At 49.9% G+C, this 20,000-nt stretch overlaps 1 protein-coding gene across 1 annotated transcript in view; it reads right to left on the reverse strand.

Moving 5' to 3' along the window:
- slc9a1a (solute carrier family 9 member A1a) overlaps positions 1-20,000 on the reverse strand; it is a 51,632-nt gene that overhangs the window by 26,136 nt on the left and 5,496 nt on the right. The window lies entirely within an intron of this gene.

Genomic DNA, 20,000 nt, shown 5'->3' on the forward strand with positions numbered 1-20,000 from the left:
CAGCGTTGTGAACTTCACCAGGCACAAATACGGAAATCTACCCTGGCCATGGGTCAAGGCACAGGAAGTGACATCACAGAGACAGACAAGAAGCCCTTAGTCATGGATCCTGTGACCCACAGAGTGGGGAGTAGATAAATAAAACAGGACTAGGACCGGCTGTTTTTGTAATTCAGTTTATATATAAAGTTAGCTAGCATGATTAGACAAATTAACAGTTAAAGTCTGCACATCCAGGGACAAAGTATCTGACCCAGGATTCAACCTGCTTTCCACTAGAACAAGTATTCCCTTTTTTAAATCACAATGACGGGGGGGTTGGGGTTTGGGGGGGGGCATCATTTTAGCACAGGAGAGAAAGTATTTCCTGTCAGGGCATCCACTCGCCTGCTAAGCAGGAAGTACTCGCCGTTTCAACAAACAGAGATAACTACTTCCAGTTTCGCACCGACGCATGGAGACGATGGTCTAACGCCACAGAGCTCCAGGGACAGGAAATGAGCATCGGGGCCTTCGGGAGGCCACTTCCTCCACAATCGCTAATCACACCGCTCCAGCCTCTCCTCGACAACGAGGACGCTCATTCCACAGAAGCTCGTCAAATTTCCCCCAAAAACTTCCGCTGCACTACTAGGCAGCTATCAGGTTTTTAAAACAAAGGAGGAATAAGGAAAAGAAAGAATTTAAATATGACCCCGAGCTGCCCGAGAGCAGATTATCCTGATGAACAGGCTCGGACGACTGGCTCGCGTTCGTCATCTGTCCCAAACTATCCGCTTCGCGGGCGAACGGAGGCTGGAGAGGACTGCAGTGGAACCGCCTTCCGCCAAGTCAAGGCTTTAGGGCGCCGCGACCCGGAGAAATGGAAAAGAACCTCTGTCCCGACCGTAATTCCGACCGTAATTCCGACTGTAATTCCGAGTGTAATTCCGAGTGTAATACCGAGTGGAAAAAAAAAAATTCCGATTTTTCACTGTATTGCAATCCAAAGTTTACAAACACAGTGAAATGCAATGGCCATCCCCATTGCGTTTATTTACATCCGCACAGAATGCTTTGTATCGTACACAGACATGATTTGTCCACGGTTCACATCGTGTGATCTCTGCTGACCATATCTATAGATGAAATGAGGGCAAAGAGCAGCTATGTCATACATGTGTGCCTGTATGTATGTATGTACAGTATGTATGCATGCATGCCTGTATGTACAGTGTGTATTTCTGTACAGTATGCATGCAGAGAATGTTATGTTATACTGTGTTATGTTATGCATGTCTGTATGTATGTATGAATGTATGTGTGTGTGAATGTCTGTATGTACAGTGTGTATTTCTGTACAGTATGCATTCAGAGAATGTTATGTTATACTGTGTTATGTTATGCATGTCTGTATGTATGTATGAATGTATGTGTGTGTGAAGGTCTGTATGTACAGTGTGTATTTCTGTACAGTTTGCATGCAGAGAATGTTATGTAATGTTATGCAGTTCTGCCTGTGTGTTCGCAGTATATTCTTGCTTCGAAGGCACGCTTTGCTCCATTGTACATTGTTCTTTTAAAGTCATCAAAGCAGGTGAAGCCAGAGACATATTTCCACTTCTGGGTGGAGAACAAAGCAATTTTATTCCTTTTTTTAAAATTTTTTTTTTTTTTTTACTCCAGTCATGTGTCATGCTCTATCTGCATGCACACCCCCAAGTTTTCCTTCCCGTTGTCCCCCCCCCCACCCAACCCCCCCACGGTTCCCCTCCGCTGGAATCTTACAAAGCCGCGGCTATCGGATGTCCCACATGACAACGGGAGACACTGAGCTCCTGTCGAAAACAAAGCCCCCCCCCACCTCCCCCACCCCTGCCTCCCCCATCAACAGGCTCGATGACAGGTACCAGGGGCTCCCCAATAAATAAAACAAGGAGCCCTTTCAAACCCCCCGAGCGGGGGGGGGCTAGCACAATGCCAACCCTCTCGGAAAAAGAGATGACCTGTTGTTTTTTTTTTTTTTGTTTTAAATAATTTACCTCCAAAGTATGTTGACCCCTCACATTCAGAGAATCCCGTTGAGGCCGCACCACGCCGACACACGCTCCTGACGTCAAAGGACATTACATTACATTACATTACAGGCATTTAGCAGACGCTCTTATCCAGAGCGACTTACACAACTTTTACACAGCATTTTACATTGCATCCATTTATACAGCTGGATATATACTGAAGCAATTCCGGTTTAGTACCTTGCTCAAGGGTACAATGGCAGTGTCCTTACCCGGGAATCGAACCTGCGACCTTTCGGTTACAAGCCCAGTTCCTTACCCACTGTGCTACACTCCGTCCACATCTCGGGGCAGTTTGCGGCTCGCATAGACACGCTTATGGCACCACTCCGCTCGATGCTTTTGACAGCAGGACGCCCTTTCTTGGTTTCCTGCTTATCGATGCAACAAGGCCACTGTTGTTTAACATCGTGCTGCTCAATGCTAATGAAACGTTTGCGGTTTGTTCAAACATTTTTGTGATTGTTTATTTGGAGTTGTTCTACCCGTTTAAACGATCAGTCGTGTGCGAGTGTGTTCCAGGGAACGCACTGTTGCACAATTATGTTCTTGAGAAACCCACTGTTTTTCCACTGCACGCCCGCCACACCGTCGCTCGAATCCGCCGCCGCGAGCCCGCTACACGCTCGGGGGGGGGGCGACGCAGCTCAGCAAACAAAACTCCAAAAAACCTCATTAAAAAAACGCACTGGAGCCACAGGCCTGTGAGGTCATCGCCACAGGCCCGTGAGGTCATCGCCACAGGCCTGTGAGGTCATCGCACCCCCCGAGCAGAAGAGTGACAGGGTCCGTTACATCACATCCCTGCATCCCTCAGGCCTGTTTGTTTAACAGAAGCTTTGCAGCTGTGTGTGTCCATCTCCATTAATCTGCACTGCTTTCTCTCTCCTGTACGCTTCTGCTGAACGGCTTTGAGCACACTGCTGAAACTATGTTATGTGCTATGTGTATTTTTATCAATGAGTGATTATTTTTACTGATTTACTGACACGGCGGGATGTGTGGCAGTCCGCTGTGTTTTCCGCTCGAGGGCACAGCCGCCAGGGTCCACCTAGGATTTGAGCCTGCAACCACCTGGAGGCAGAGCAATCGGGCAGGCAGTTCACTATTCCCAACCTCATGTGGAATGTAGCAGAGCGCTCGGACACAAAATGCCACGTGTCAGCCAGGCGGGTTCCTCATGCCAGTGGCGGTTGAGGGAAGTTTCTCTGCCCTCGAGCTGCGACATGAAAGGTGCTATATGTGTTTTTTTTTTATTAGGGACACAGAAGCGTACTGTTGCATTGGGAGACTGGAAACAGTTCAGTCAGCTGTTAGCATATTGGCAGTGTAGTATAACGGATAAACAGCTGGTCTTGTAACCTAAAGGTCACAGGTTCAATTCCCAGGTAGGACACCGCTGTCGTACCCTTGAGCAAGGTACCTGCATTGCTTCAGTACATATTCAGCTGTATAAATGGATGCTATGTAAATACTATGTAAAACAAAATAAAGATTTTAAGTTGCGTGAGTCGCTCTGGATAAAAGCGTCTGCTAAACGCCTGTAATGTGATGTAAGTTACCCCTCAGTCCTCTGTCCACATGACCATCCTTTTTCAAACACGCAAATGTATTTTCTTTTCTTTTTTTTTCAGGCAATAAAATGCAATCCATTACTATCGGTTACGGTAACAGTGGAGATGACATCATCGTCCCCGCCGCAGTACTGCAGCCGCTCCCCCCAGCATAGCTGCAGTTTCACACACACAGTCTGGGGCAGACTCTCACGCCAACGGGCCTTCCTGCCGAGGCCCGGGTTTGGCAGAGCTGCCCCGATACGCCATGCCCCTCCGTCCGGGCTCGCTGGCACGCCACGCCCCTCCATCCGGGCTCGCTGGCACGCCACGGGACACCCCCCGGAGGCCCCACGGAGGAAGAGCAGGTAAGGTAAGACAAAACCGAAACCATCCGACCAATTAGCGTCCTCCGCCCGCCCGGGAGCCGTCTCCCCCGCCGACCGCTGCCACGGCGACGCGATCGGCCTCGCCTGGCCTCGCGCCAGAGTCGTTAGGAAGCACGGGCTCCGCGCGCCGAACGGCTGTTTAACCGGAGAGAGAGTTCAAAGAGAGGCGCGTCTAACGCGGGTCTGTTAAACCCCCTCCAAAAGGGCGGGGGGAACAGGACAGCTCACCAGGAGCGTAACCACGATCAAAAAATAATGATAATACCGAGGTCAAGAGACAAAAGGTGACTAAATTCCAACTGATGTTCTCGCTAAAGAAAACAGAGGACATGACCTTGGGGTCCTCAATGGTAGTTAAGGTCCTGCTGGTTCCTACTGTGGCCAAAACACTGCACCTTGGTGAACTGCATGACTATCCATTAAGGTGAGTGGTCAAGTGCAATACTGTGCATTGCACTGAAACAGTAATGGAAGATCCTTTGACCAATTGGAAGCTTCCAGGACAGTGGTGCCCAATCACGTGCCACGAAGGCCTGAGAGCATGCAGGTTTCCATTCCAACCAATCGCTACACCTGCTGATTTCACTAATGAACACACCATCAACCGGGTGAGGAGGTAACTAATCGGCGAAATCAGCGGGTGTAGTGATTGGACAAAATGAGAACCTGCATGCTCTCAGTGGCACGTGATTGGACACCACTGTTCCAGGAGGCTTACGGTTGGTTGCAGGATCTTCCACTGCTTTTACAGGGATTGGACACCACTGTCCCAGGAGGCTGGCAGGGAACACAGAAGCAGATTATCTGGAGGGTCCGTATAATCTGTGCTGTGGCCATTAGATTAGTCTGCACACATCACATTAGCTTAGCTTATCTTAGCTTAGCGGAGGCTCTTAGCCCGAGTCACGTACAACAACAGAGACGTAAGCGAATGAACCTGATTAATACGAGCCCAAGCTGCTCCAGACCTGGCTAATAACGCTCCCAGACCAGACATCGAATTTACGTTTCCCAGGAACATGTGATTATCCTGCACAAAATCGCTCACGCTGTTCTAATGCATGGATGGACCCCATGGTCTGGTGTTTGTTAAGGCTCTGTTCTAATGCATGGATGGGCCCCATGGCCTGGTGTTTGTTAAGGCTCTGCTCTAATGCATGGATGGGCCCCATGGTCTGGTGTTTGTTAAGGCTCTGTTCGAGTGTGTGTATGGGCCCCACAGTCTGGTATCTTGTTACGGTACTGTTCCAGTGCATGGATGGGCCCCACAGTCTGGTATCTTGTTACGGTACTGTTCCAGTGCATGGATGGGCCCCACGGTCTGGTATCTTGTTACGGTACTGTTCCAGTGCATGGATGGGCCCCACGGTCTGGTGCCGAATCCGGACCACACAGCCGCCATATGTGGACGGCAGCTGCAGCCGGCCCCAGTATCGCTCAGGGAGGGGTGCATTTCAGTCACCCGAAATCAGACCGACATCAAAGGCGGCATTCCAAATCCGAGAGTAAAGGAGGGGGGTAGGGGGTGGGTGGGGGGGGGGGGGGCGTATGCGCATGAGAAACAGCTGCCATTTTTCACACGGCCTCGTTTCAGTGACCGTACCCGAGGCTGTTGCGGTGCTTGGCCTCCAGGGGACAACGACAGTCAGTGCTCTGTGGACCGTGGCTATTTGGCGGCAACCAACCGTATCGCAAAACCACTCCTCTGATCCGCAGCCCTTCAGAAGGGCCCAGAACCCTGCCGGTAGGCTGGCTTCACATCCAGACGTCGGGTTCTTCTTTCACCAGCCACCTGGGCCCACAGAGGACCACTGTCACAGCGGAGGGGGGGTCTGCTGGGGACGGTTGGGTGGCCAGTGCACTTTAGGCGCTGAAGCTTAACTGTCATCAGCAGGGAAGAAGGGGGGGGGGGGGGCACAGATCAAAAAGACCCCCTGACTGTTCCCAAAACCACATTGGGCCGTTCCCCCGTCCCGGAAACATGGCTCCGGGCCCCTGGAGCTCGTCTTTAAGAGACGGGCGACCGTCCCTAACTCCTCAAACGCTCAGAGAGCCCCCCTCGCAGCTGAAATGCCACAAAGCCTAACTCCAGGCCTCCGGCAGCTCGACTCGCTCTGAACAAACTCGCTCCGCTCTGCAAATAATAATCACAAGAGCCCCGCGTGAAATTCTGATGTTCCCCGTCTCAGTCCGTCTCCCTCGCCGCTCTGGTTGTGTCGGTGAAAGGACACCCGCGGAACTCGACGGAAAAGTCCGTCGAGCGAAAGAACCGGTCACATGATCACCCGCGAGCGTGAGGTGCAGCCGTCTGGAGTGCGGTAGGCCGAGTCAGGCGACTGGCTGGGAAACGGGTTCCATGTGATACAGGAAGGTAATCCCACCTGATCAACAGGTGTGATTTAGCAACCTGTTCCTCCCCTCAGAGACAGGAAGCAACACGTTACCAAGCGCTATGACATGTGAGTACAGAGAGAGAGACGGGGGAGAGAGGGAGGGAGGGAGAGAGAGAGATCGGGAGGAAGAAGGGAGGAGTGAGTGAGGGTGAGGGTGAGAAGGTGGGAGGAAGACAGAGGGGGAGAGCAAGACAGGGAGAGATGGATGGAGGGAGAGGGGACAGGAAGAGGGAGGATAGGATTGGGAGACAAAGGAGAGAAAGAGTTGGTGCACAGTACAATTCTTCCTCCATATTAAGGCTAAGCCTAAACATTGCCCTTTCATTATCTACAATGTTTACAAATGCATTTCCTGCCAGCAAGGCCCACTGAATGTGAATGTGGAAGAGAGGAGGAAAGAAAAGGAGAGAGAGAGGGAATCAGCCTGAGGATTCACACCCTCCTGAGGTGCTAAATTGGCACGGAGGAAAATTCCAGCTGCGAAACGCGGAACTCGTCCAGCCTGTTGCTCGCAAGGAGACCTGAAGCTGGGCAGGCTACCCTCAGAGCTGAACACACACAGGCTAGCCTCAGGGCACAGGGAGGCTAACGAGCTAACCTCAGTACAAAGGGGTGAGTTTGGGAGTTGTGTGTTTGGGCTGGGTAAGCTGCAAATTAATTGCCCTTCATGGGATCAATCAAGTTGTCTGAATCTGAATCTGAAAGGAAAGCTAACCTCAGCGCACAGGGAGGCTAACGAGCTAACCTCAGTGCAAAGGAAGGCTAACCTCAGCGCATAAAAGGCTAACGTGCTAACATCAGCGCAAAGGGCAGCTAACCTCAGCGCATAATAGGCTAACGTGCTAACATCAGTGCAAAGGGCAGCTAACCTCAGCGCATAAGAGGCTAACGTGCTAACATCAGTGCAAAGGGCAGCTAACCTCAGCGCATAAGAGGCTAATGTGCTAACCTCAATGCAAAGGGAGGCTAACCTCAGCGAATAGGAGTCTAACATGCTAGCCTCAGTGTACAGGAAGGCTAACATGCTAACCTCAGCACACAGGAAGCTAACCTCAGCACACATCCCTGTGCTGAACACAGAGAGACCGCTGACCTAGTTTTTGAAAACAAAGGAAAAAAGAACAATCGCGAACTATCGCTCCCCTCTACCACTCCCTACCTGTTCACTGGCCTGGCCGAGTGCAAACAGAGTCACCAAACCAGCATGGCGTTCGAGCACATTCATGAACATAATGCGTCCGTTAGCGCTAACATACCCAGACGCAATGAAAAGCCCTGTACCGCCAACTGAACAGAACGGGGGTTGAAAGAATTATCACGTTATTATTTATTACGAGAACCTGCGAATTATCAGGACTGATGATGCAAATTCTGATAGTGGCGCTGACCTTTCTGTGTGGCGGTGATGTAAGCGACAGATCGACGCGCGGTGGTGGCGGCTGTTCCGCGTGGGAACGTTGACGCGCTGTATTTATAGCCGGGCAGTTTTCGGGATGCGGCCCCTGTGGAATTGCGTGCGCTCTTCCCAATCCGGCGGCGGGCCAGATCAATCCCGGACCGGCACATTCCTCTGACCCCACAATCCGGGAGTCAAGCGCCATAAATAACCAGCGTCCATCCCACTGTCAGAGCCCAGAGAGAGGGGCTGTGTGAGAGAGCACGTACAAGTCTGTGTGTGTGTGTGTATGTGTGTGAGAGTGTGTGTGAGTGTGAGTGTGTGTGTGTGTGTGTGTGTATGAGTGTGTGTGTGTGTGAGTGTGTGTGTGTGTGTGTGTGTGTGCATGTGTGTGTATGAGTGTGTGTGTGTGTGTGAGAGTGTGTGTGAGTGTGTGAGTGTGTGTGAGAGTGTGTGTGTGTGTGTGTGCGTGTGTGCGTGTGTGTGTGTGTATGTGTGTGTGCGTGTGCGTGTGTATACGTGTGTGTATACGTGTGTGTGTGTGCGTGTGTGTGTGTGTGTGTGTGTGTGTGTGTGTATGTGTGTGTGGACTCAGGCCCTCAGGCTGTCAGCACCACGTCCCCGGCTGCATTACTCCCAGGGCACATCTGTCAGGGCTTTGTCCTGCAAGCAGAACAGCCAAGCTCTCCAGGCCAGAACAGCCGAGCGCTGAGCGAGCTCTCCAGGCCAGGACAGCCGAGCGCTGAGCGAGCTCTCCAGGCCAGGACAGCCGAGCGCTGAGCGAGCTCTCCAGGCCAGGACAGCCGAGCGCTGAGCGAGCTCTCCAGGCCAGGACAGCCGAGCGCTGAGCGAGCTCTCCAGGCCAGAACAGCCGAGCGCTGAGCGAGCTCTCCAGGCCAGAACAGCCGAGCGCTGAGCGAGCTCTCCAGGCCAGAACAACCGAGCGCTGAGCGGGCTCTCCAGGCCAGAACAACCGAGCGCTGAGCTGGCTCTCCAGGCCAGAACAGCCGAGCGCTGAGCGAGCTCTCCAGGCCAGAACAGCCGAACGCAGAACAAGCTCTTTGCACCACCACATACCATGGCGTACGAAGGCCCGTGTCCCCAAGGAGGGACAGAATTACCCTCTCTATTCAGCTACAAGAGAAGCCGGCATTTAAAAAAAAATTTTAATCAAATTGCAGAACGGCTGGGACAACACGTCTATTGTCTTCTGACTGATAACTGATATACTGTTATGTGGGGTATTAATGTTCCAACACAAGAGTCCCAAAAGACTCACCCGTAAGAAACACCCATTGAAACACCCATACAACACAAAAGAGAAAGTATATCTGAAGCCGAAAGGCCCAGGGAACGCAGCCAAACTCAATATTGGACTGTAAATGTCAATCAAGAGACTGCACAATAGAGCTGCACAACTCTAGTCCCAGAGGGCCGCAGTGTCTGCAGGTTTAACTCCAATCCTGGAGGGCCACAGTGTCTGCAGGTTTAACTACAGTCCTGGAGGGCCACAGTGTCTGCAGGTTTAACTCCAGCCCTGGAGGGCCACAGTGTCTGCAGGTTTAACTCCAGTCCTGGAGGGCCGCAGTGTCTGCAGGTTTAACTCCAGGCCTGGAGGGCCGCAGTGTCTGCAGGTTTAACTCCAGTGCTGGAGGAGCTGCAGTGTCTGCAGGTTTAACTCCAGTGCTGGAGGAGCTGCAGTGTCTGCAGGTTTAACTCCAGTGCTGGAGGAGTTGCAGTGTCTGCAGGTTTAACTCCAGTGCTGGAGGAGCTGCAGTGTCTGCAGGTTTAACTCCAGTGCTGGAGGGCCGCAGTGTCTGCAGGTTTAACTCCAGTCCTGGAGGGCCGCAGTGTCTGCAGGTTTAACTCCAGTGCTGGAGGAGCTGCAGTGTCTGCAGGTTTTCTTGTGGTTTCCTTTCCATCAGCTGCCAATCAAAGCCTTGGAAATAAAGAGCACGGATACTTTGACCAATCAAACATAAGTGCTGGAACACAGTGAAATCCTGCAGGACTGGAGCCGTGCACCACCGCTGTCAATCGATCGGACGTTACAGCTGCACCCACCTCACCGAACGGGCGGGGCGTGTGAGAGGGAACACACAGTGCCGTGTCAGGGGTGGTGACTCATCGCAGGGAGCACTGAGCTCTTTCAGGTGATGACTGACAGCCTTGCCCCCTCCGTCAGGACCAGCAGCACCTCGGGGCCAAGACGGTGGGGGCACTCTGGTAAAGCTCGGAAAGCTCTTCCCTGTCGGCCACGGTTCACCCTGAGCTACTTCTCTGGTTAAAACTTTAAAAGCGGGGTGCTGACATAAAAAAGAGCAGAGGGAGAGAGAGAGAGAGAGAGAGAGAGAGAGAGAGAGAGAGAGAGTGAGTGAGAGGAGAGGGAGAGAGAGAGAGACACCGTCCACTACACTGAGGCTCAGCTAAGACAAAAACAGCTGAATCACACGACAAGGGAAGAAAAAGTCCACTGCTCCCTGAAAACTACTCAATTCAGGCGACTTTCATGTAAGCAGAAATGGGACAAAGTGCACTAAAATATCCATGTTTTATGAGCAAATAAAAACGCAATTCTTGTTTAGAAATCTTGTTTAGTGTGAAGAGGACACCATATGGAGGAATGATTTCAGGAATAAAAACCAGCACACGCACGCACACACGCATACACATACACAAACACACACACATACACACACACACACACACACGCATACACACACACACACACATACACGCATACACTTCTCTGACCTCAGCCTGTGACATCTTTGTTGAGCGTTAAACGGAAATTTAAAAAGCTTTATTGCCGCCCATCAAATGTAGACAGAAAATTGCCTCATAATGTTTTTGTAATGTCTTGCACAGAACATACATTTCAATAAAACTGAAAATACAGTTGGGGCAAAATTAAATTCCATGAATATAAAATTAATGAAGTCTACAGGAAATGAAAGCATAATGAAACGACCTTTCTGCTTTAAAAGCGGCTGGTGCCGGGGAGGTGAAAGCTCTCCGAGTTTTTCCGTAACAGCGAGGCGTTAAAACGCCGTTAAAATGGCGGTCCGGCGGTATTCAGGAGCCAAGGGGGAGCGACGGCGGCGGGAAACCGTAACCGTAGTAACGCTCGCTCGCGGACTTCAACGCCGGCTGATTAAGAGGCTGGGTGAGGAATTCCACGTTCTTCCGTTACCTCCCGCCCTCCTGCCCGCCCCCTTACCCGCGGCAACCCAACACCACCACACCCCCCCCCCCACCATCGCCACACAAACGCGGCCTCCCCTAAAGGAAGCGCCTTTCGCCACTTCGGCCTGACGGGACGTCGGATCCGCCGACCTCTAACAAAGCGCACCTCATTCAACAGCTAGAGATCTACCGTCCTGTAGGTTTACACTCCAACCCTAACAAAGCTACACCTCATTCAACAGCTAGAGCAGGGTTGCCCAACACTGCTCCTGGAGATCTACTGTCCTGTAGGTTTACACTAACAAAGCACCTCATTCAACATCCAGAGATCTTTGTTGAGCTGCTAATTAGTAAAATCAGGCAGCCGTGCTCTAGCTGTGCTGTCCTTTGTTAGGGTTGGAGTGAAAAAGTACAGGATGGTAGATCTCCAAGAACAGGGTTAGGCAGCCCTTCTCTAGGTGTTGGATAAGGTGTGCTTTGTTAGGGTTGGAGTGAAAACCGACAGGACGACAGATCTCCAAAAACTGGGTAAGGCGGCCTTGCTCTAGAGCGATGGTGGAGAACCTGTTGATCGAGGCCAGAGAGACAGACGGAGACATGCAAACCCATGCAAACAGCCGGGAAGCTCACCAAACACCACCGCCATTTTGAAAGCCAAAAGATCCCTGTGATCAGGTAGGCCTGAAACACAAATCCGCAGAACACATCCAGTCGGCTTTGCACTGCACTTAGCCATTTCACTTTACACCGAATCGCTACGTTTTCTAAAATGTTATAATATTTCTGACAATAATTCAATATTCATGTAAGGGGAGTACTTCCATTCATTATGTTCATGACATTTATACTGTCATTTTATCTGCAATTACGTCCTGTTTCATCCAATCCTTCTGCGTCACTGTAATTCTATTCTCAGAAAACGCTTTGAGCAGAAGCGTTTTCTGAGAATAGAAAAGTGACGCATAAATAAAATGTTTTTTTTTTTTAATTCTTAGATTTGATTCTGTGGTGGTATAGGATGAGCTGAGTCAGGCTGCACAGGCTACGCTAACGCTCATTAAACTTTAATTACCCCGTTACACACACACACAGAAAACTTCTTAAACAGAGAGGTGTGTACGTGCGCACTCATACAGAAGACGTCTGGCTGCCAATGCAAATAAGCAGGAGGAACTGAAAACAGGACCGACCGCCAGGAAACTCCCGTAGCCCTTAAAGACGTCACTCGCTGCCTGGCGTCCCGTCTGGCGATACCGGCCGCTCAGGTGAGGTCACCTGCCTCCGCTCAGGTTCGACCTGCCTGGCGGCAGCCAGGTTCCATTGCATCATCGGTGACATAACGCCTCCGGTTGCCAGGAGACAAATGGGGAGGCAGAGAAGTGTCAGAGTAAGACAATCGATTGGATGTGTGTCCGTGTGTACGTGTGTGCGTGTATGTACGTGTGTGTGTGTGTGTATGTTTGCACATGCACGTTTGTGTGTATAATAGTGGTTTATACTACTGTGTGTCTGTGTGTGCGCACGTTCATGTTTGTGTGTATAATACGTGTGCCTGTGTGTGTGTGTCTGTGTACATATCTGCATGTGTGCCTGTATATATGAGTGCATGGACATATGTGCATGCATGTGTACATGTATCTGTATGTCCACTACTGAAAAGAAAGAATTCCCGTTTCTGAGACATTTCTGAGATTCCTGGCCCTCCTTAATTCCTGATTTAAGAATCAGCCACACCTGATGTCCAGGACATCTGAGCCAATTCACATTTTCCCATCCTGCTTAATGATCCACTCCATGCAAACTGCTCAGTGAATTACCACCTGGGATTAATTATGGGTAATTTTGCTTCCAGACATCTTTCTACGGTGAGTGGGTAATAAGTGAAATATCTCCATCTGACAAAATTTGGCACACATGTTGGTTATTTTGTATGTTTTTTGTTTTTTTTTTGACAAATGCAACAATGGAACTCACTTACGGCACCAACGTAGTGTATTTTAGTCACACTGCTATCCTAAAGTATCACACGCACATCAGCATGTTACTGGAAAAAGCTGGACCTAATCTAGCAGTCAGGGGTGTAGCACAAACTTCTGGGCCCTATACATAAGCAGTCTCTGTGGGCCCCCTTCCTCTCTTGATCCATGTCTCTCACGCATCATTCCAGGCTTTTCAAGGGCCCTCCCCCCATTCGGGCCCTGGGTAGTCAGTCCCACTTTTGCCCCCCACTATGATGCCCCTGCTAGCAGGCCAGATCCACGCATTTGGTGCAGCAAGAGTTGTAGGCCAGAACCAAACAGCCCACTGGCATTCCGTTGGTTGACTGAGATACCTCCATGCCCCTTACCCAAGAAGACACACGTTTCCCAAAGCCCTCGGAAACCACCAAGTTGGATCCAAAAGCTTTTTTCCCCAATAACTGTGCCATTTTTTAAAAAAATCCTTTTTTCTTTCCTCTTCTTTGACCTGCTCCATTATTTCGAAGTGATTCCTCAATCAGCGAGAGGATTCTGCGAAGATTTCACGCGGAGCCGTGACCAAGCTGCGACAAAAGCCGTTTAACTGATGAGGCGGCCGCCCTGCATCCAGCGCGCGCAGCAATATGCCGCCCATAATCCTCGCGACTAGATCGCTTCCCCGCCTCCCACCGTCTCCCGCGGCACACCTCCGTAATCACAGCCGCTATCGGCGGTAAGATTAGGAGACGGCAGCGCCACGGCGATAAGAGGCTAAAACCATTTTCCGCCCCCGCGTGAATGTGCCCGCCATAAAAGTTCACATTTACCGCAACATTCTTTTTTTTTGGTTGGAGGGTATATAAGCCTGTTTCACCTACAGCGCAGGGGGATCTCAAACTTTTCTTAAATGTTTTCCGAAAGCTTTATTCAAGGTCCCCTAACATGACCGCATCAATAAATATGGGGAAATTTAGCCATTTAGGAAAATATAAACATTGACTGATCACAATGGGCTAAACGTTAGGTTTACTTTGGGCCTATCTGAAAGTTTTAAAACCATTTTGCGTGGAAGTCAATTTCTTTTTCTTCCAGTGGAAATCTTTATTTGGTCTTAATTGCAGTTCCAAACGGAGCTCCCACAAATATCCTTTTTTCCAGATAGAGATGCATCTATTATTCACATGTTTTGATAAATTAAAAACCAGTCTGTTTTGTTTTGTTTTCATATTTGTTCGACGGTTATTTTCGTTATGGAAAAATGTACTGCGCTTTTACGCATACATTAACATCAATTTTACGCGTTACGAATGATGTTATTTACTGCCTCGCTTCAGGGCTCAGAGAAATCACATGGGACTCAATCCTCTAACCTCCTGGTCACAAGCCAAGCTACTTAAATATTATTCCAGACTGCAGTCCCAGCTGACCAAAGAGGATTTCATATCTGACATCAACCAGAAAAATAAGTTTTAAAAAAACACGCAGACAAGCAGACCAAAAATGTCCTAATTTCACCGCATAATTAAATCTGTCAGGATGTAATTTGTGGCCGAACAAAAATTGTGTTTTATTTTGGGCACCAGAGCAAATACCAACAGAATACCGTTATCCTGGCCTCTACGCAAAACAGTGTTACTTCTAACGGCCCTTGAGTTGGCAGTAGCTACATCGCCCCACCCCATCATTAGAGGGGGAAATTAACGTTTCTGAAGACTACTGATCGTCAAGTGAAGCGCTGCCGTACATAATTACACAACAGACGCCCTGTCGCGCGAGGACAAAATGCGGTCCCGCTCGGGGCTAACGACAGCTTTTTAAATCACCGAGCCGTCATCACCCCACGTGTTTGGCTCATTTGCGGAACTGAAAGCGTCAGATTGAGTCTGACTGGTTTTTTTTTTTTTTGCTGTTGCTTCAGTTGTTGTTTTGTTGTTCCATAGTCATGCGGTTTCATTCGCGTATCTTTCCCAACTCGTCCTCAACGTCTTCTCCGGTGGCTCCAAGCTAAAATTAGTGGAACAATGTGTCGTTACGGTCAGCAGAGCGCAACTGTCTTATAACAGAAAACCATTTTTGAAAATCGGACTCGATTGGAATAACGACGAGAAGCAGTCAAACAAACGCAGAAGCCTAATCGCCGTGCAGCGAAGTGTTTAAAATGTCGATTTCCGCAGCACAATAATTAGACAAATAAATCAATCGCAATCTGCTGTGTCAGGGTGGCCTGCTTGATAACGGGCCATATCGGGATTTTTTTTTGTTTTTTGTTTTTTTTGTTGCAGAAATGCACTTAACGGCATCTGTCTTCGCACACACCCTAACCACGGCCGCCTGACTCAAACTGTTTACTGTAGATAGCGCCTTTTACGCCCTTTGCAAAAAATCCGGGCACCTACAGTTGCCAGTTTGTATGGCAAACAAAAAACAACCGCAAAAGGCTTTGTAGATCCACACCGATTCAAAACTATATAAAAATCGTCATTGACCCAGAAAAAGGCCAAATGAATTATTAACTCAACCATTCATGGAATAAACACTGATGTAGGCTAATGACTTTAACATACAAGACAGGAGCCAGACTTTTCATCCATCAATTCCGAGCATTCATTGGGCGAGAGGCAGGAATACACCATGGACAGGCCGCCAATCTATCGCAGGGCACACACACCATTCCCTCGCACACTCATACTTATGGGCAATTTAGAGTCCCCCATTTAGCCTACCTGCATGTCTTCGGACTGCGGGCAGAAACTAGAGTACCTGGAGGAAACCCACGCGGACACGGGGAGAGCATGCAAACTCCAACACAGAGAAGTCCAGGCCGGATTCAAACCCAGGACCTTCTTGCAGTGAGACCACGCTCATTATTCACTAAAATAAATCATAATTTATAACTATATGATCCGTTTTGCCTGGCAGACACCCGCAACCCAGAGTGATTTAACCAGGTGGTATATTTTTAAAACGCAATCCGTCCATGCCCCACCGGGAATTCGATCCTGCAAACTCTGGGCTATGAGAGCAATTCCTTAACCATTATGGCAGGGTGTACATAAATCAAGGGATACAAAAATTAAAAAATTAAAAAATAAACATTGTCTGGCTCTGAGGCCTGTTGCATTGCATATCCTGCATTCACTGAAACCTGTTGCATTTTTGGATGTCCGCTGTAAACTGTGGTGTTGAATCGTTAGGTTGGAGCAGGGCTGTTGAAGACTTCCTGCCATATGGATAGGTAATGAAAAATTACCACTTTATCTTTCAAGCACGGGAGTCTCTATTCTTCATTTCCTAAAATTTAGTAAAATAGTACGCTTAAGTGCACCTGAAGTATACTATTTTATACTTGAGAATGCTTGAAACGGAATTAAAATTTGCATCAAGTATGCTTACCAGACCTGGGCCAAATACATATTTGTTTTGGACTCAAATACTTTTCTGTGCTCTGTTGATCTCACCTGGTGTAATTGAGCCGGCCAATATGACCAGAAGGCGGGGTTTGCACTTTTCGAGAGTATTTCATTGGTTCCAATGCACCAGACGAGATCAGGAAAGCGTAGGAAAGTATTTGAATCCAAAAACAAATACGTATTTGACCCAGGTCTGATGCTTACTATGCTATTTTTTCACCAGGGATTTTCTCCGTTCTGGAGGGCATTACAGATGCACTGACGGGTTAGGGTCGTGAAAGCCTACCATCTTTAACAGGGTCCGAGTGTGGGATTGCAACAGCTACAACTTCACCTTTCCTTAAAGAGGAAACGCACAGCAACTCTCACCTTCTCCCCAGCCACCACCATTACAGTAAACAGGAGAGCAGTGGTTAAGAAACTGCACTTTCAACGCAGAGGTTGCAGGTTCAAATACCAGATTGCGCAAGCTATATTAGTCATCAATAGTGTGGGCGGCACGGTGGCGCAGACAGTGGATGGCACTGTCGCCTCAAAACAAGAAGTATCTCGGGTTGAGCCTTTCTGTGTGGAGTCTGCGTGTTCTCCCCGTGTCCGCGTGGGTTTCGTCCGGGTACTCCGGTTTCCTCCCACAGTCCAAAGACATGCAGGTGAGGCGGGGTGGGGTGGGGTGGGGTGAGGTAACGTGGGGTTAGGTGAGGCGGGGTGGGGTGGAGGGTGCAGCTGCAAAAGTGCATATGTGCTCAGTCAACCTACCTGGCATAAATCAAGGCTGATTATAAAAATAAATAAAATGACAACGTCATGAACGCAAGGGATTAATTGCTTCAGTAAGATATGCAGCCGTATAAATGGGCCACTGTGTGCATTTTGGGACCCAGCTATGCTGGACGGGCAGCTTATGGCTAAGGAAATCATATGGGATTGGCAGAGCGTCAAGCGGCCAATCGCAAGCTGGCGATGCAAATGAGTGGAAGCCGGTGCTGTGGAGCTGTGCCCCGCCCGCGCAAGACGCGACCGTCGCGGCGGGTGAGCGTTCACGCGAGCGCTGGCAAAGGGGGGGGGGGGGGGGGGGGGGCGGGGTTCCTGCCGTCTGCGGGCGGCCGCTTGATGCTCTGCAGCTGCTCTTGATGCAACCAGCCTGCACTTTTGGCGGGAATTGGCGTCTCTTCTCACGTCTAGCCCATGCCCACGCAAGAAACGCGGTGGAGCTAGACTCCGCCTCCCGCCCGTACAGTTTCCGCAGGTCCCCCCCCCCCCCCCCCCCCCCCCCCCCACCGATTATGAAGCCACTGCTCCGAAAAAGATTCCGCCATCCCCCCACCCCCCTCCTCCCCCCACCACTGCCGCTATTGTAGTGCTGCCATAACAAAGAGAACAGTCACCCCCAGTCACTTCCTCTTTATGCTCAGCTCCTCCAATGTGTGCAATGGAGGAAAGAAAAGGAAAAAAACCCTCATTGCAACCCAGCTGCAATGAGTGAAGGTAGATATGTGTGTGTGTGTGTGTGTGTGTGTGTGTGTGTGTGTGCAGGGTTAATGCAGCAGGCGCACAGACCACTGAAAGCCAGTGTGTGTCAGGAGAGAAACCCGAAAGTGCTCGTTTGAGATGGATTCAGCCTTATGACAGCTGGTGACTCAGCCTGTCCTCCAGAGAAATGCTCCTCTGTTTGAAGGAGCTCAGAGTCTGGGCCTTAATTTAAGTCACTCACTGGCTGACACATCAACACGCCTGGTTTCCAAGGCCAAAACCATGAAAAAACCTGCAGACGCTGCGGCCCTCCAGGACTGGAGTTAAACCTGCAGCCACTGTGGCCCTCCAGGACTGGAGTTAAACCTGCAGCCACTGCGGCCCTCCAGGACTGGAGTTAAACCTGCAGACACAGCAGCTCCTCCAGGAATGGAGTTAAACCTGCAGCCACTGCGGCCCTCCAGGACTGGGGTTAAACCTGCAGACACTGCAGCTCCTCCAGCACTGGAGTTAAACCTGCAGACACAGCAGCTCCTCCAGGACTGGAGTTTGAGATCCCAGATCCATGCACAATATTCTTTATTTTCCCCAGAGAACCTTGGCTGAGCCCCAAGCTTCCATTAGAAGCATGTTTTTTTAAACAAGCTTATTCCTCTGCGTCCTGACTGTGGAAACGATTCATTCTCCAGCACTGATGAACTCTCATGTTGTCTGAAATCATAATCTCTCCATACCCTGAAGGAATGTTTTTTTTCTTTTTTTTTTCCTGAAGGATTGCTTATTGACACTTCTTAAAAGCCCACATTTTCTGCAGACCCAGTCCCTTCCAGAGCTGTGGCAAGCTGACGTCTGATACGCAGACCTGTTTATCTTTGTTATTCAGGCCCAAAGCGCTACATCAGGCCGCAGGCTGCAGCCCGGCTCACGCACCGTAGCTGAGCCCCAGATACGCTGATAACAGTCAGTTAAAGTTGAATCTGACCTGTTAATGTACACAGGAGACCGTAGTACCAAGTTCCCTGTTCTTTTCTTTTTTTTTTGTTCTTATCTAATGAGGGGGCCTAAACACACACACACACACACACACACACACACACACACGCACACACACGCACACACACGCACACACACGCACACACACACACGCCCATCCACAGTTCAAACGGCCACCTACGCGCTCTCATGGGTCACAGGTGTGTGCAGAGCTTTCTGCACCCAGCGCCACAACCCAACCCCAACACTGAACTGCCCCGCCCCGCCCTCCTAGCCACTCTGCCAAGACAGCGTAGGAACTGTTTTACATTCCATTTTACACTCACACAGGCAGTCAGCAGGCATTCTTAGTCATACTTAGTGACATACTTCATTTTTTTTTTTTTGAAACAGCTAAATGTGATATCCAGAACCCGTGATATTTACGACCTTGAGGTGTGACCTTGAGATAAATGTTTACGTACTGGCTGGGCATTGTGGGTAACGGTGTCCAACACTAACCCCGTGTGGCGGGGGCCTTCTCAGCCACAGGGTGGTCGATTTTGGGAACCTCGAAGCTGAAAAGGTTTTGGTAACCTCCTGCTGCTTTTATGATTTCACTTATGTCTTTATTCACACATACAGAAGACTAACGAGCGGGAGATAGTAACAACTGCAGTCAGTCCGAGGGGGCTGTCAATCAAAACCCCAGTGATGTCACTGCACCGTCGGCACAGAGGCTCATGAATATTCATGCAGACATGATGAGGCGGGGGTGCTGCGGGGGGCGGGGGGCGGGGGGCGGGGGGGGGGGGCTGGGCTGGGTCAGCGAAGACTGTGGGGATGCATAAATGCAATGCAAAAGTTGTGTAAGTCGCTCTGGATAAGAGCGTCTGCTAAATGCCTGTAATGTGATGTAATGTTTCCCCGATGATCAAGAAGTACACTGTTGGCTAATCAGGCTAAGGGCTGCGCGCCATTATGCAAAAATACTTCAGAATTAGGACATACAGGAAGTACGGTCTCCATATTGTCTGTCACATGTGTTCTGACAAACCACAAGCATGCCAACATAAGGCACACGCTAAAATCCCCAAACACTACCGTACTACCGAACCAGACGTGGCCCGGAATTTCAGGCATGCATCGATGCACAGCTCTACGTGCTCCGAGTTCATTTTGCATACTTCTGTTTTTCCTGCTGGGTCTCAGGTAG

The sequence above is a fragment of the Anguilla anguilla genome, chromosome 1 (assembly GCF_013347855.1).
Source record: "Anguilla anguilla isolate fAngAng1 chromosome 1, fAngAng1.pri, whole genome shotgun sequence".
Classification (NCBI taxonomy): domain Eukaryota; kingdom Metazoa; phylum Chordata; class Actinopteri; order Anguilliformes; family Anguillidae; genus Anguilla; species Anguilla anguilla.